The sequence below is a fragment of the Bos indicus genome, chromosome 19 (assembly GCF_029378745.1).
Source record: "Bos indicus isolate NIAB-ARS_2022 breed Sahiwal x Tharparkar chromosome 19, NIAB-ARS_B.indTharparkar_mat_pri_1.0, whole genome shotgun sequence".
Taxonomy (NCBI): domain Eukaryota; kingdom Metazoa; phylum Chordata; class Mammalia; order Artiodactyla; family Bovidae; genus Bos; species Bos indicus.
The window spans coordinates 20,282,218-20,295,233 of record NC_091778.1 but is presented as its reverse complement, the minus strand read 5'-3'; the positions used below and the strand labels follow the sequence as shown (position 1 = coordinate 20,295,233).

At 49.1% G+C, this 13,016-nt stretch overlaps 1 long non-coding RNA gene across 1 annotated transcript; it reads right to left on the bottom strand.

Annotated features, from left to right (window-relative positions):
* Positions 1-218: 218 nt before the first annotated feature.
* LOC139177512 (uncharacterized) lies at positions 219-12,298 on the bottom strand. The gene is made up of 2 exons (XR_011561935.1): positions 12,180-12,298; positions 219-5,440 (listed from the first exon to the last, which is right to left on the bottom strand). It is a non-coding gene; the product is annotated as an uncharacterized lncRNA (long non-coding RNA).
* Positions 12,299-13,016: the final 718 nt, after the last annotated feature.

Genomic DNA, 13,016 nt, shown 5'->3' with positions numbered 1-13,016 from the left:
CACAGGACACAGTCCTTCGCTGGGGAACCACCTTACAAAGGGCCTGTAGGCCACTGTAGGACTTGGCTTGTGCTCTGAGTGCAACAGGGAGCCCCTGGAGGGTTTGAGCCCAGCAGTGACTTGATCTGATTTGTAAAAGATCCCTCCAACTTCTGTGCGGAGAAGCTTGAGGAAGGGGAGGAGGGAGAGGGCAAAAGAGGGAACTCTATCTGGATGACCTGCCTTCATGGCTTCCTGCTACCATCAGGTGGAGCTGACCTCTTCCTCCCTTGTTCCCTGAGCTTGCAGGACCCTGCTCATAGTTTAAACACTTTCGGTTTGTCTGTCTTCCTTCAGGTCGATGTATCCACGACCTCTGACCCGGAACAGTTGCTTGCCAATGGATGTGGTAAGCAAGTTAGATGCAAGTGAAATAATAGCTGGCGCCCAGATATTGGTCAGGGTTCTTCTGATTGCAAGCGACAGAAACCAAGTCTAGCAATCTGAAAAAAAAGAAGGGACTCCCGTGGTGGTCCACTGGGTAAGAATCTGCCTTCAATGCAGGGGACACAGGTTTGATCCCTGGTGGGGGAACTAAGATCCCGCATGCCATGGAGCAACTGAGCCTGCGTGCTGCAGCTAGGCAGAGAAGGTAATGGCAACCCACTCCAGTGTTCTTGCCTGGAAAATACCATGGACAGAGGAGCCTGGTAGGCTACAGTCCATGAGGTCGTGAAGAGTCAGACACAACTGAGCAACTTCACTTTCACTTTTCACTTTCATGCATTGGAGAAGGAAATGGCAACCCACTCCAGTGTTCTTGCCTGGAGAATCCCAAGGACCGGGGAGCCTGGTGGGCTGCCGTCTATGGGGTCGCACAGAGTTGGACACGACTGACGAGACTTAGCAGCTGCAGCTGCAACTAGAAGCCACAACAAAAGATTCTCAAATAATGCAAGGAAGATCCCTCATGCTGCAACTAAGACTCAGATAGATGACAGACAGACAGGAAAGAAAAGCCAATGAGCCTCATCAAAGACCCTGTGCAGCCCCAAATAAATTTTTCTTAAAAAGGAAAAGAAACTTGGGAGAAGCCCAGAATCCACAGAAAGGCTGGAGAACAAGGCGTCGAAAAAGTACAGGAAGCACAAGTTCCTTGGCAGAGGTTATGCTGCTTGGATGAAGAACCTGTTGCTCCCAACTTTGTTTCAAAGTCCTGGAAGGGGTCTGACTTGCAGGACTTGTGTCGTGTCTCCAGGTTTTGGTCTCATTAGGGCAGAAAGAGGAAGAATTGTGGCTGAGAAAACCTCCAGCCACCTCTTTGATTTTCAGAAGGGGAGGGCTAGCTTCCCCGATTCATTGTCTCAGCAAGGCTGTGCTTGTGGGGGGCAGGTCATGGGAAAGGAAACCAGAGAGCTGTTAGGGGAAATGAATGCTAAGTGGCCAAAAGCCAGCAAATGTCCACTACAATTTCCCAGGGCTAGAAAAGCACAGAGACACGAACTGTGACTGTGACCTCTGACCTGTGGACTGTGGAGGAGACACATCTGCCTCACCTTTGCATCCCTGGTACTAGACACACACCTGGTACCCTGTCGGTGCTCGCCTAATGTTTATTCGGCGAGTGAACGGATGAGATGACCAGCTACAGAACCCCAAGGCCTATAATGTTTCTGGAAACATTCATTTTTGTGAATAAAAGGAGATGGAATAGCAATGGCCTCCATGAAGAGAGTTGCCAAAAAGAAAGAAAAAACTGCCTCAGGGGACAAATTGTAGCTCTGTTCCTTGTGGCCCTTCCCAGAGGCCCTGTCAATCTAGCTCTGAGCAGGATTAACATTTATTTAAAGCAATTGGCCCCATCCAGCCTTGGCTGACTGCAGTGGCCGCAGTAGTGAGATGGGGCAGTGGGGGGTGGGCCAGCCTCCAAATCCTCTCGGAACCCCAGGGATCTGGCCCCGACCTGGTATCCAGGCTCAGGGCCCGGCAGCCTCAAGGGAAGAATCAAGTGGGAGGTTTCGATTGCGTGTCCCACAAAGTCAATGTCTGCCAAGGAAATCCACTGGGCTGGGCACCAAGAACATCCCCATCCAGGATGTAGAGCTGTAGAGCTGGCCTGGAGGCCACACAGACCAGAGGGCTGCTGGGCTTAGAATATCACAGCAGCGCCCCCCAAGTGCCCTCCAGGGATGAGGGGAAGGAGAAGGCTGCACACAGAACCCTCTGACCAGTTGCCCTCTAACAGAACAGAAATACACCTTCAGGTTTCCCGAGGAAGTTCTGTCTGAATAAAGAGTTCGTCTGTATAGCAACAACAGCAAAGTTTAGGATTTCGTTCCCTCAACTCGTGCACCACTTTTCACGAAGTGATTTGGGTATGCACATTGGAAGGACACGTATCAGTTACCCACATGACTTCCCCGGTGGCTCAGGAGGTAAAGAATCCACCTGCAATGCAGGTGAACTGGGTTTAATCTCTAGGTCAGGAAGATTCCCCTGGAGGAGGAAATGGCAACCTACTTCAGTATTCTTGCCTGGAAAATTCCATGGACAGAGAAGCCTGGCAGGCTACAGTCCATGGGGTCACAAAGAGTTGGACATGACTAACACTTTCATTAAGACTTAGTTTCCTCAAACATAAAATGAGAATAATATCAGGAGATGGTGGTGAGATTAAATGGTTCTTGCTTTCAGCCTTAACCACCCTAGCAACAGATAACATGGCTCCATTTTTGGACTCATGCAAATTTTTAGATCTTGTATGATATTGGTCAAGACTTTAGAAGCACTAAGAAGTAAAAAGCTTATCGTTTTTCCTGTATGTACTTATTTATGCAACTCCATGTGAGATATTCAGTGTTCTTTCTTCTCCCTGTATATTACCATTTCCTTTCCCACATTTGAGCCATTTGTGCGGGTCCAGGTAGAGCAGAGAGGAAGAAGAGGGAAGCAGAAGCAACCGAAAAAATCTTTTTTAGGAGCCTACGTCTTAAGAGACTTGAGTTAATTTCCAGAGAGGCTAAAAGGGGACACTTTGGCCAGAGCCGTAGGGAGAGAGCCCAGAACCAGGAGGAGGGTCCCCCGGCCTGAAGAATGGCAGACGCCCCGGGAGACAGCAGAAGCCTGGCAGGGCAGCAAAGGAGATGGTTTGGGGATACCCTTTGGCTGTGACAGTGACCATGAGGAGGTACCAGGAAAACATCAGACTTAAAGAATGGGGACCTGTGGATGGGGCAAGTGCCTATGTCAGAAGTGATATGGGAATTGTTTCATGAGGACCAAAATACCATCCTCCTACTATGCATTATTGCACTAAGATCTCAGAAATAAGATGTAATTCCTCGAAGAAGTGATATTTTTCGCCATGAGCCTGATGGAAAAGGGGCTCCGAAATGAGACACGTTTATAAAAAACAAAGCTCTGTGTCTCCCCCGGCCCCTTAGGAGTCTGGGCGCTGAAAGAAGACCCAGCCTGTGGATCTGATGCCTGGAGCCCCGAGGGGGACGGGCTGCGCATGCTCTCTGCGCACTGGCAGCTTGGCGCTTAGCCTCTGCGCATGCTCTCTGAGTCCCGCCCGCCCCTTGCCTCTGCGCCTCTGCACCTAGTGCTGCCGTCTCCCCAGGCCCCCTCTGTTCTGTGATTACTTCCCTTCCTTGGCTTTCTCTGCGGGGTGGAGCCTCGTTTTATGACCCCTGTAAAACGCTGGGAGCTGTTGACTTCTTCCTCTGGGTTTCTGAGATACCTGCAGCAGCTGGGAAGAGAGCAGTGAGGAAGGAAAGAGCAGGCCAACCTTCCCAGGTTCCCCCAGCCCCTCACCCCAGCCCTCAGCAGGGAGATGTGGCCTGATCCCAAGACTTGGCAAGGCAGCCACACACATTTGCAGAGTGACAAAAGGAGAGGAGGGGCCTAAGAGGAAAACAGCTTTCACATGTGTAAATGCCTGGAAAAGTTTTTTGGATTCATTATTCTACTCTGGGTGATTTTCAAGAGCAACAGAGCTTGGGGCCTAAGATTCCAGGAGGTGACTCAAGTGGCCCAGCAGATACGCAGATGCTTCCTTTCGGCAGTGGGGGTGTGTGTGTGTGTGTGTGTGTGTGCATCTGTGTGTCTGTCCATCCCAGGGCAGGACTCTCCCTAGATCTTTAGAGCCAGTACAGTATTTGACCATCCCCTAAATTCAACCACTTCTTTTGGGGAAGGTACAAACCAAAGCCTCAGGGACAATGACCCACCTGAGGTCACACCATTCTCCAGAGACAAAGGAGGAAGTGACCGGGGACTCTGAAATGTCTCGCCTGCACCCCAGCACTGGCCCCTCCTGTTTGGTGGAAGTCACTCATGGTGGCACAGCCATTCCATGAAGGTAGAGTGATTGGCCTGGCCAGGACTGGTCCTCACCTAGGGCCAGGCCCTGTGCTTTTTAGCATAAATTATGTCATGCCACGTACTCCTCACCTTCATCTTTCAAAAGAAGCATCTTAATCCACATTTCAGATGAAGAAACTGAGCCAGGCATGTTTCAGTCCTCAGAATCTGTGCTGGTCCTACTTATATTATCATGATTGATATTTTGAGCACATGCTCTGTGCCAGGCACTTTTTTAGACGCTTCACGTACGTTAGTTCATTTGGTGCTCATCGAGGCAGGCATTTAGGACTAGCTCTATGCTATAAATGGGGTCCCTAAGGCACTGGGTTTAAGTAATTTGCTCAGTTCAGTTCAGTTCAGTCACTCAATCGTGTCAGACTCTCTGCGACCCCATGAATCGCAGCACACCAGGCCTCCCTGTCCATCACCAACTCCTGGAGTTCACCCAAACTCATGTCCATCGAGTCGGTGATGCCATCCAGCCGTCTCATCCTCTGTCGTCCCCTTCTCCTCCTGCCCCCAATCCCTCCCAGCATCAGGGTCTTTTCCAATGAATCAACTCTTCTTGTGAAAAAGTATTGGAGTTTCAGCTTTAGCATCAGTCCTTCCAATGAACACCCAGGACTGATCTCCTTTAGGATGGACTGGTTGGACCTCCTTGCAGTCCAAGGGACTCTCAAGAGTCTTCTCCAACACCACAGTTCAAAAGCATCAATTCTTCAGTGCTCAAGTTTCTTTATAGTCCAACTCTCACATCCATACATGACCACTGGAAAAACCATAGCCTTGACTAGATGAACCTTTGTTGGCAAAGTAATGTCTCTGCTTTTGAAAATGCTATCTAGGTTGGTCATAACTTTCCTTCCAAGGAGTAAGTGTCTTTTAATTTCATGGCTGCAGTCAGCATCTGCAGTGATTTTGGAGCCCCCCAAAATAAAGTCTGACACTGTTTCCACTGTTTCCCCATCTATTTCCCATGAAGTGATGGGACCAGATGCCATGATCTTCGTTTTCTGAATGTTGAGCTTTAAGCCAACTTTTTCACTCTCCTCTTTCACTTTCATCAAGAGGCTTTTTAGTTCCTCTTCACTTTCTGCCAATTACAAAATAAACAAAGGAAGGAGTCAGAAATCCAACATGCAGTGAGGGAGGGGAAGTGAAACAGAGGTGAGAGGCCCCTGATGTCTGCACACATGATCAAATGACCACTGGGGGTAACAGGTCACTCCCACCAGGACCCTCTGCGGGGCTGCACAGAACACACGTCAGGATTCAGCAGAGGGGTAAGGATGCTCCTCATTGGCTAAGGGTCACACCTGGGATATTGGCAACTCCTTGGTACTTCAGAGCTGCCCCTGTGCAGGCTGCATGTCCTGAGGCACAGATGTAGGAAGCGACCTTCCTAAGGCTACGATCTGCAAAGTGACTCCAGGTGGCCAGGGGATACAAGCAGGGCACATTCTGCTACCATCAGTTAAGCCTGACACATCTGTGGTCAACAAATGTGCATTCTCCCCTCTACTCTTTACAGGTACTTTTCATTGATATCATGAAATGTATGTCAAAATATGATTTGCTTTTACAACACCATGAAATTTTCATATTAAAAAAATTCACAGATTAGAAAACCTGCTTTGTCACATTGCTACCCAGTTATTACTTCAAAAAAATCATAGTCTGTACTAATGTTCATAGCACTATTCATAATAGCTAAAAAAGTGGCTGCTAAGTCACTTCAGTCGTGTCTGACTCTGTGCGACCCCATAGACGGCAGCCCACCAGGCTCCCCCGTCCCTGGGATTCTCCAGGCAAGAACACTGGAGTGGGTTGCCATTTCCTTCTCCAATGCGTAAAAGTGAAAAGTGAAAGTGAAGTCGCTCAGTTGTGTCTGACTCTTAGCAACCCCATGGACTGCAGCCTACCAGGCTCCCCCGTCCCTGGGATTCTCCAGGCAAGAACACTGGAGTGGGTTGCCATTTCCTTCTCCAATGCGTAAAAGTGAAAAGTGAAAGTGAAGTCGCTCAGTTGTGTCTGACTCTTAGCAACCCCATGGACTGCAGCCTACCAGGCTCCTCCATCCATGGGATTTTCCAGGCAAGAGTACTGGAGTGGGGTGCCATTGTCTTCTCCACTAAAAAAGTGGAGGCAGCCTAAAAGTCCATCAGGGGAGGAATGGATGGATAAGCAAATTGGAATGGAATATTATTCAGCCATAAAGGTACTGATACACACTACAACAATATGGGTGAGACTCAAAAATATTTTGCTAAGACAAAAAAGCCAGACACAAAAAAAGTCACATAAGTGGTCCAGTGGTTAAGAATCCGCCTGACAATGCAGTGGATGTGTGTTCGATCCCTGGTCTAGGGAGATTCCACATGCTGAGGGGCAGCTAAGCCTGTGTGCCACAACTGCTAAAGACTGCACACTCTAGAGCCCATGCTCCGCAACAAGAAAAACCACCACAGTGAGAAGCCCGTGTACTGCAACAAGAGAAAGCCCATGCAGCAACGAAAACCCAGCACAGCCAAAAATAATTAATATTCTAAAAGGGTCACATAATATATGATTCCATTTATATAAAATTCTGGAATAGTTAAATCCATAGAGACAGAAAGCATATTTGTGGTTGCCAGGTTATGGGGAGAGAGAAATGGACATTGATTGCTTAATTGCTATGGGTCTGCTTTGGGGGTGACGTAAATGTTTTAGAACTAAAGAGAGGTGATAGTTGCACAACCTTGAGAATGTACTATTAATAAATGCCAACGGTTTGTTCACTTAAATGGTTAATTTAATGCTAGGTGAATTTCACTTCAATTAAAAAAAAAAAATCATGGTCATATTAGCCATAAGGAGTAGAGAGAGGCGGCAAAGGCAGATCTCAGGTGAGCCTCAGATGAGGAAATAGGGCAGTTGCAGCACTGCCCAGGTGGTCCTGCTGAAAGGGGTTCCCCAGCACCAAATAACTGCAGATTAAGACAGAACAATGAAGTGGTATATTTTTGTCTTTGAAATTAGGATCTATTTTTACAAACAATTCTCATCCTTGGCATGAGTATAGTAAGGGCATTCTCATACTCTTCCGGTGGAAGATAAATTAATCTAGCCCTTCTGGAGGGGAGCTTGGCGTTTTGCATTATAAGAATTTAAAATGTCCTTATACTTTAATTTTTTTAATTTGGGTGCACCCTTGGAAGTGAAAGCACAGAGTCCTAACCACTGGACCACCAGGGAATTCCCCAGAACTGTCTTATCCTTTTAAATGAAATATTTCCCATCCAGTTTTCATTCACGGATGTCTCACTCAAGACTGCATTTTTAGCTGGAACTTAAAGAATGTGAATATGTCCTAAGTTTATGAGCAGTGGTCTAATGCCTTTTTTTTTTTTTAAAGAAGTCTATTCCTTTTGACTTCTTTTTTTGAAGAAGTCTATTCCGTTTGACTTGTTTCTGCTTGGCCAGAAACAAGCCCAAGCATTTAGTTTATAATTGAGGTGGTATTTCAAACAAGTGAGGAAATACTCTGCTAAAGGAGAAAGGCTGAATAATGAATGGTATTTTGAAAGTTAGCTAATTATTTGGGGGAAAAAAATAAGCTTACATCTTTACTTCACATGCTTCAATTCTTTGTGACTCTATGGCCCATAACCTGCCAGGCTCCTCTGTCCATGAGATTCTCCAGGCAAGAATACTGGAGTCGGTTGCCACGTCCTCCTTCAGGGCATCTTGGCAACCCAGGGATCTGACTCCTGCATTGGCAGGCAAGTTGTTTACCACTATCACCACCTGGGAAGCTCCTTTTCTTCACTGCTGCTAAGTTGCTTCAGTCATGTCCGACCCTGTGCAACCCCATAGACGGCAGCCCACCAGGCTCCGCCGTCCCCGGGATTCTTCAGGCAAGAACACTGGAGTGGGTTGCCATTTCCTTCTCCCCTTTTCTTCACACTTTATATCAAAAGAAATTCCAGGATCTAAAAGCTAAATTCCAGGATTTAAAAGGAGGAGGAGGAACGGGGGAGGGGGGGAGTAGAGTGGGAAGGAGAAGGAAAAAAAAATTGAGATCTAGAAGAAAATTAGGGAACCCTTTGAAACTCAGAAGGAAACAGTCCTATAAGCAGAAAGCAACAGGGGAGAGAATAAAGCAAAACATCAAAAAGTCAGAGAACATAAAAATGTAACGGGTGTATGTGTCAAAAATCACCAAAACCAAAATCGAGGCAAATTCTAAGCTTAGGAAAATATTTACAGCACATGACAGACTCAACATGAAGGAAATTTTCTAAAAATCAGTAAGAGGAAAAAAATAGAAAATGGAAAAAAAAATGGACAAGAGATATGAATAGACCACTCACAAAAGGGAAACGGCAGATGTTCGCATCTATTTTTAAAATACAGCAGACACGTGGTCTCTGGGAGGCGGAAAGCAGGAAGTCAAGCCAGGCTTTCACTAGAGAAGGGCCGTGGCCCCCGCCCCGCTCTGTGAAAGGGCTCCCCGGGGAGCAGTTCCTGAAGGCCGAGCTTGCCTTCTCCCCGGGGCGCTGGACGAACAATTCCACCCTTTGTAGAGGCTTCGCCCATAACGCAGCCCTCCCTCTGCACCGGGGCGGACAGGCTCCGGATCACTGGACGGACCGGATCGCAAGGCCAGCAGGGTCGGAGCTGGGCCAGCACCCCGGGGCGCCGCGGCCACCGGGGGGCGGTGCTGCCCAGGACGCGCCAGCCTCGGGCCAGCGCGGGGACCACAAAGGCCCCTTTGTTCTCTCTCCTCCAGGAGATGAGTCACAAGAGTCGTGGCCGAGGCCAAAGTCAGACCGATCCAAGGAACTGCAGAGGAGGGCCGCGGGGCCGCCGGGCGGCGCCTGGGAGTCACCCCGGACGCCTGCTCTGGCCTCATCCAGGGTTCCTAGGGCTCGGCTGGCACCCGGGGAAACTGGGTCAGGCCGGTGGCCTAGTTTGCTGCTGAGCAGCGGTGGCCCTGGGCAGGGCGTGAATGGGAAGGGCATCTATCTCTGTTTCCTTCCTGGCTCACTCATGTGACAAATATCTGAGGAGTCCCTCAAGCGCCAGGTGGGTCAGAAGGCAGTCACCGGCAGCTTCCAGAGAACTTCTAAAGCCCTGGCGGCAGGAGTTCAGAACGTGTGATCTCAGGCTCCAGAGGCTGGGCTTGCCGGGATGGGTCCCCATATCACCGGTCTCCCTTTGCATCTCAAGTTCTACTGCCCAATTTGGGACACCTCACCCTGGCATTGGATTCCTTTGGGATCCACCTCTGACTGCTCCAGAAGGTGATCCCGTCCCCCATCACACACACACACACACACACACACACACCCTATTCACTGGGTCCACACACACACACACACACACACACACACCCTATTCACTGGGTCCACACACACACACACACACACACACACCCACCCTATTCACTGGGTCCACACACACACACACACACACACACACACACACCCTATTCACTGGGTACACACACACACACACACACACACACACCCTATTCACTGGGTACACACACACACACACACACACACACACACACACACACACCCTATTCACTGGGTACACACACACACACCCTATTCACTGGGTACACACACACACACACACACCCTATTCACTGGGTCCTGTGTTTGTATCCCAGGCTGCAAAGGCCACCATTCTCCCACTTCCATCCCAGCCCAACCAGTCCTCTCTCTGCTTCTAAATCCACCCTGGAATGTCTGCGGACTGCATTTCTTCATCTCTCCAAAATTCTCACTTCTTGCTGATGAAGAAGAACTTTTCATTGCCGGGTCCAAAGGTGTGAGCTACACAGTCTCAGGGGAGCTAGGCGCAGCCCAGACAGCCCAGGTCTGTTTAGCTGGAGATGCCTGGAGAGGCCCAGGAAGACTCGACCTTGGAGAAGGTGGGGTCAGCATCAGGGCGGGAAGCCCTGGACCCAAGTGACATGAAAACCTCCTGTACCCACAGCCCGAGTCCAGAAGAAATGAGAGCTCGTCTTCACCCCTGTTTCCTTGTCTCCTTCCTGCCTCTTTCCCCTACCTTGAGCCTGGGTCTAACTCTGAACCCACGCTGCCCTGGCCGTGGAGTTGGACTGTGGCAACTTCTACTTCCCTGGGGCCCAGAGCATCAGAGGTAGCTCTGAGCCTGCATTATAGGTGAACGCAGTGAGGCTCAGAAGGGCTAACTTATGTGCCAAGAAACACGGCAGAGTGCAGAGCAGTTCAACTCCCAGCCCCCTCATGCCCTCCACTCCCTCACATGCTCTGCACCCCCTCACGCTCCCCACCTTAGAGAATGTGGACAGAATAAAGGGGGAAGTGGGTAGGTGCTCTGTGCCTTTGCTGGAATGACTTGTTCACAGAACTGAAGGCAGAAATTTTAAATGCAACTTTTTAAATGCTATATTGAGGCCAAGCCATGTGGCTTATAGGATCTTAGTTCCTCCATCAGAGATTGAACCTGGGCCCCCAGCAGTGAAAGCATGGAGCCCTAACTACTGGACCACCAGGAAATTCCCTAAATTGACTTTTTAAAAATGTTTGCGGTAGGGGCTTCCCTGGAAGTGGTTAAGACTCTGTGATTCTCATGCAAGGGGAATAGGTTCCATCCCTGGTCAGGGAATTTAAGATCCCACATGCTGTGCAGAGTGGCCAAAAAAAAAAAAAAAGTAATGATAAAGGGCTTCCATCATGGTCCAGTGATTAAGAATCCACCTTGCAACGCAAGAGATACCAGTTCAATCCCTGATCCGGGAAGATCCCACATGCCATGGAACTAAGCCAGTGCGCCACAACTATTGAACCCTCGAATGCTAGAGCCTGTGCTCCACGAGAGAGTAGCCCCTGCTCACCACAATTAGAGAAAGCCTGAGAGCAACAATGAAGACCCAGCGCAGCCAAAATATTAAACAACTAAATAAATCTTAAAAAAAGAGAAGCAACTATACTCCAATCAAAAATTAACTTTTAAAAAAGACAACTGTATGCCAATAAAAATTAATTTTTACATATATTTTAAAAAGAAATAAACAGATACCCTCAACAATTAAAAAGCTAAAGCTTGGTGTAAAATGTCCAAACAAGACAGAAGTATATAAGCTAGAATCAGAATGAAATTCCAATTCTCCCCTAATTCACACCTTGCTGGTATTAATAATACCTTGGTGTAAATCCTTCCAAGCTTTTTCAGCTACTAATGTAAATTGAGCATACCATGCTAGAACTTGCTCGGTTCTCATCCGGCAGTTTTGTCTTGTAAAGTTTCCTGACATCCACAGAGGGTTAGCCCTGCCCTCCTAGATGGACAGGAAGCTTCCTGGTTTTACCCTTACACTACACACCCATGGTTCACTGCAGGCACATCTCCAGGGAATAACTTTCTAAAAGTGGAGCTGTGAGAGCAAAGGAACGCATGCTTCTGCTACTCTCTCTAGCATCTTGTGATGGCACAGGGCTGACAGGCTCAGGGCACGGAGTCAGCCTCCTGAGGTCCCTGCCTCGTCACCTGCTCCCCAGCTCCCTGGCCTGCCCCTCATCCCCAGTCAGGAACCAGCCCAGTCTAAAGCTTCTGCCCTTGTGCACAGACCCTGGGGTCCTTCAAGCACACCTCAAAGTGGAAAAAGTGAAAGTGTTAGTCACTCGGTCCTGTCCAACTCTTTGGGAGCCCATGGACTGTAGCCCACCAGGTTCTTCTGTCCCTGGGACTCTCCAGGCAAGAATACTGGGGTGGGTAGCCATTCCCTTCTCCAGAGGATCTTCCCGACCCAGGGACCACACCCAGGTCTCCCACTTTGCAGGCAGACTCCTTACCATCTGAGCCACCAGGGAAGCTTCCCCCTAGATTCTTTATTCGCCATCAAACACCTCCACCACCCTCTGGCCATCAGAACTGACAGTCCTCTGTGGGGGACCACCAGGCCCTGGCAAAGCCTTCCTTTTGCAGGCTAGTGGCCCCGCTTCCTAGTTTTGGTAATGTAGTTCCTTTTCCCTCCTTTTAAGGCAGAGACAAAGATAAACAGTTTGTCTCCAAATGCAGATCAAGCCCTCCCCACTGCCACAGGGCTCTGCTGGGAGTGTGTCTGCTTATTGTCTTAATACACAGTCCGGAGTCCCATCAGGTGGCTTCAAGTGACCCGTGTGGGTCAGTCACACCGCAGGGTTTCGTGGAGCCTCTGTGCCCATTCACCTCTGGGCCAGGCACTGGGGGTGAGAAAAGAGAAACAGAGGCCGTGAACCTACATCCACTTTCTCCCCGGTACTCTGTGCTCCCAAGAGCCTGCCACAACCCAACTTTAAAGAGTTCTGCCTCCCTCCTACCCATCCTGCTCCCCAATAAAATTGAATGCAGGTGATTCTTCTTCCTCAGAATGACTATTCCACGAGAGTTAGCAACCAGCCTCCTTGGTGGTGGTGGGGAACGGAGGCGGGGTGTTCAGACCAGTCCGCAGACCTTCTGGGGTCCCTTGAGCCACACACTGTGTGTCACTGTTTACTCCCGGAAACCAGATGGGAAAACGTCCCTGCCCTTAGGTCTAGATTCACAGTCTGACCACTAGACAGAAGCAGAAGCAATCACAAACAATGAGATGGATGCAAGAGGAGGCTTGGGCAGAGGGCGTGAGGTTGGTGACATTAAATGGTGGAGAA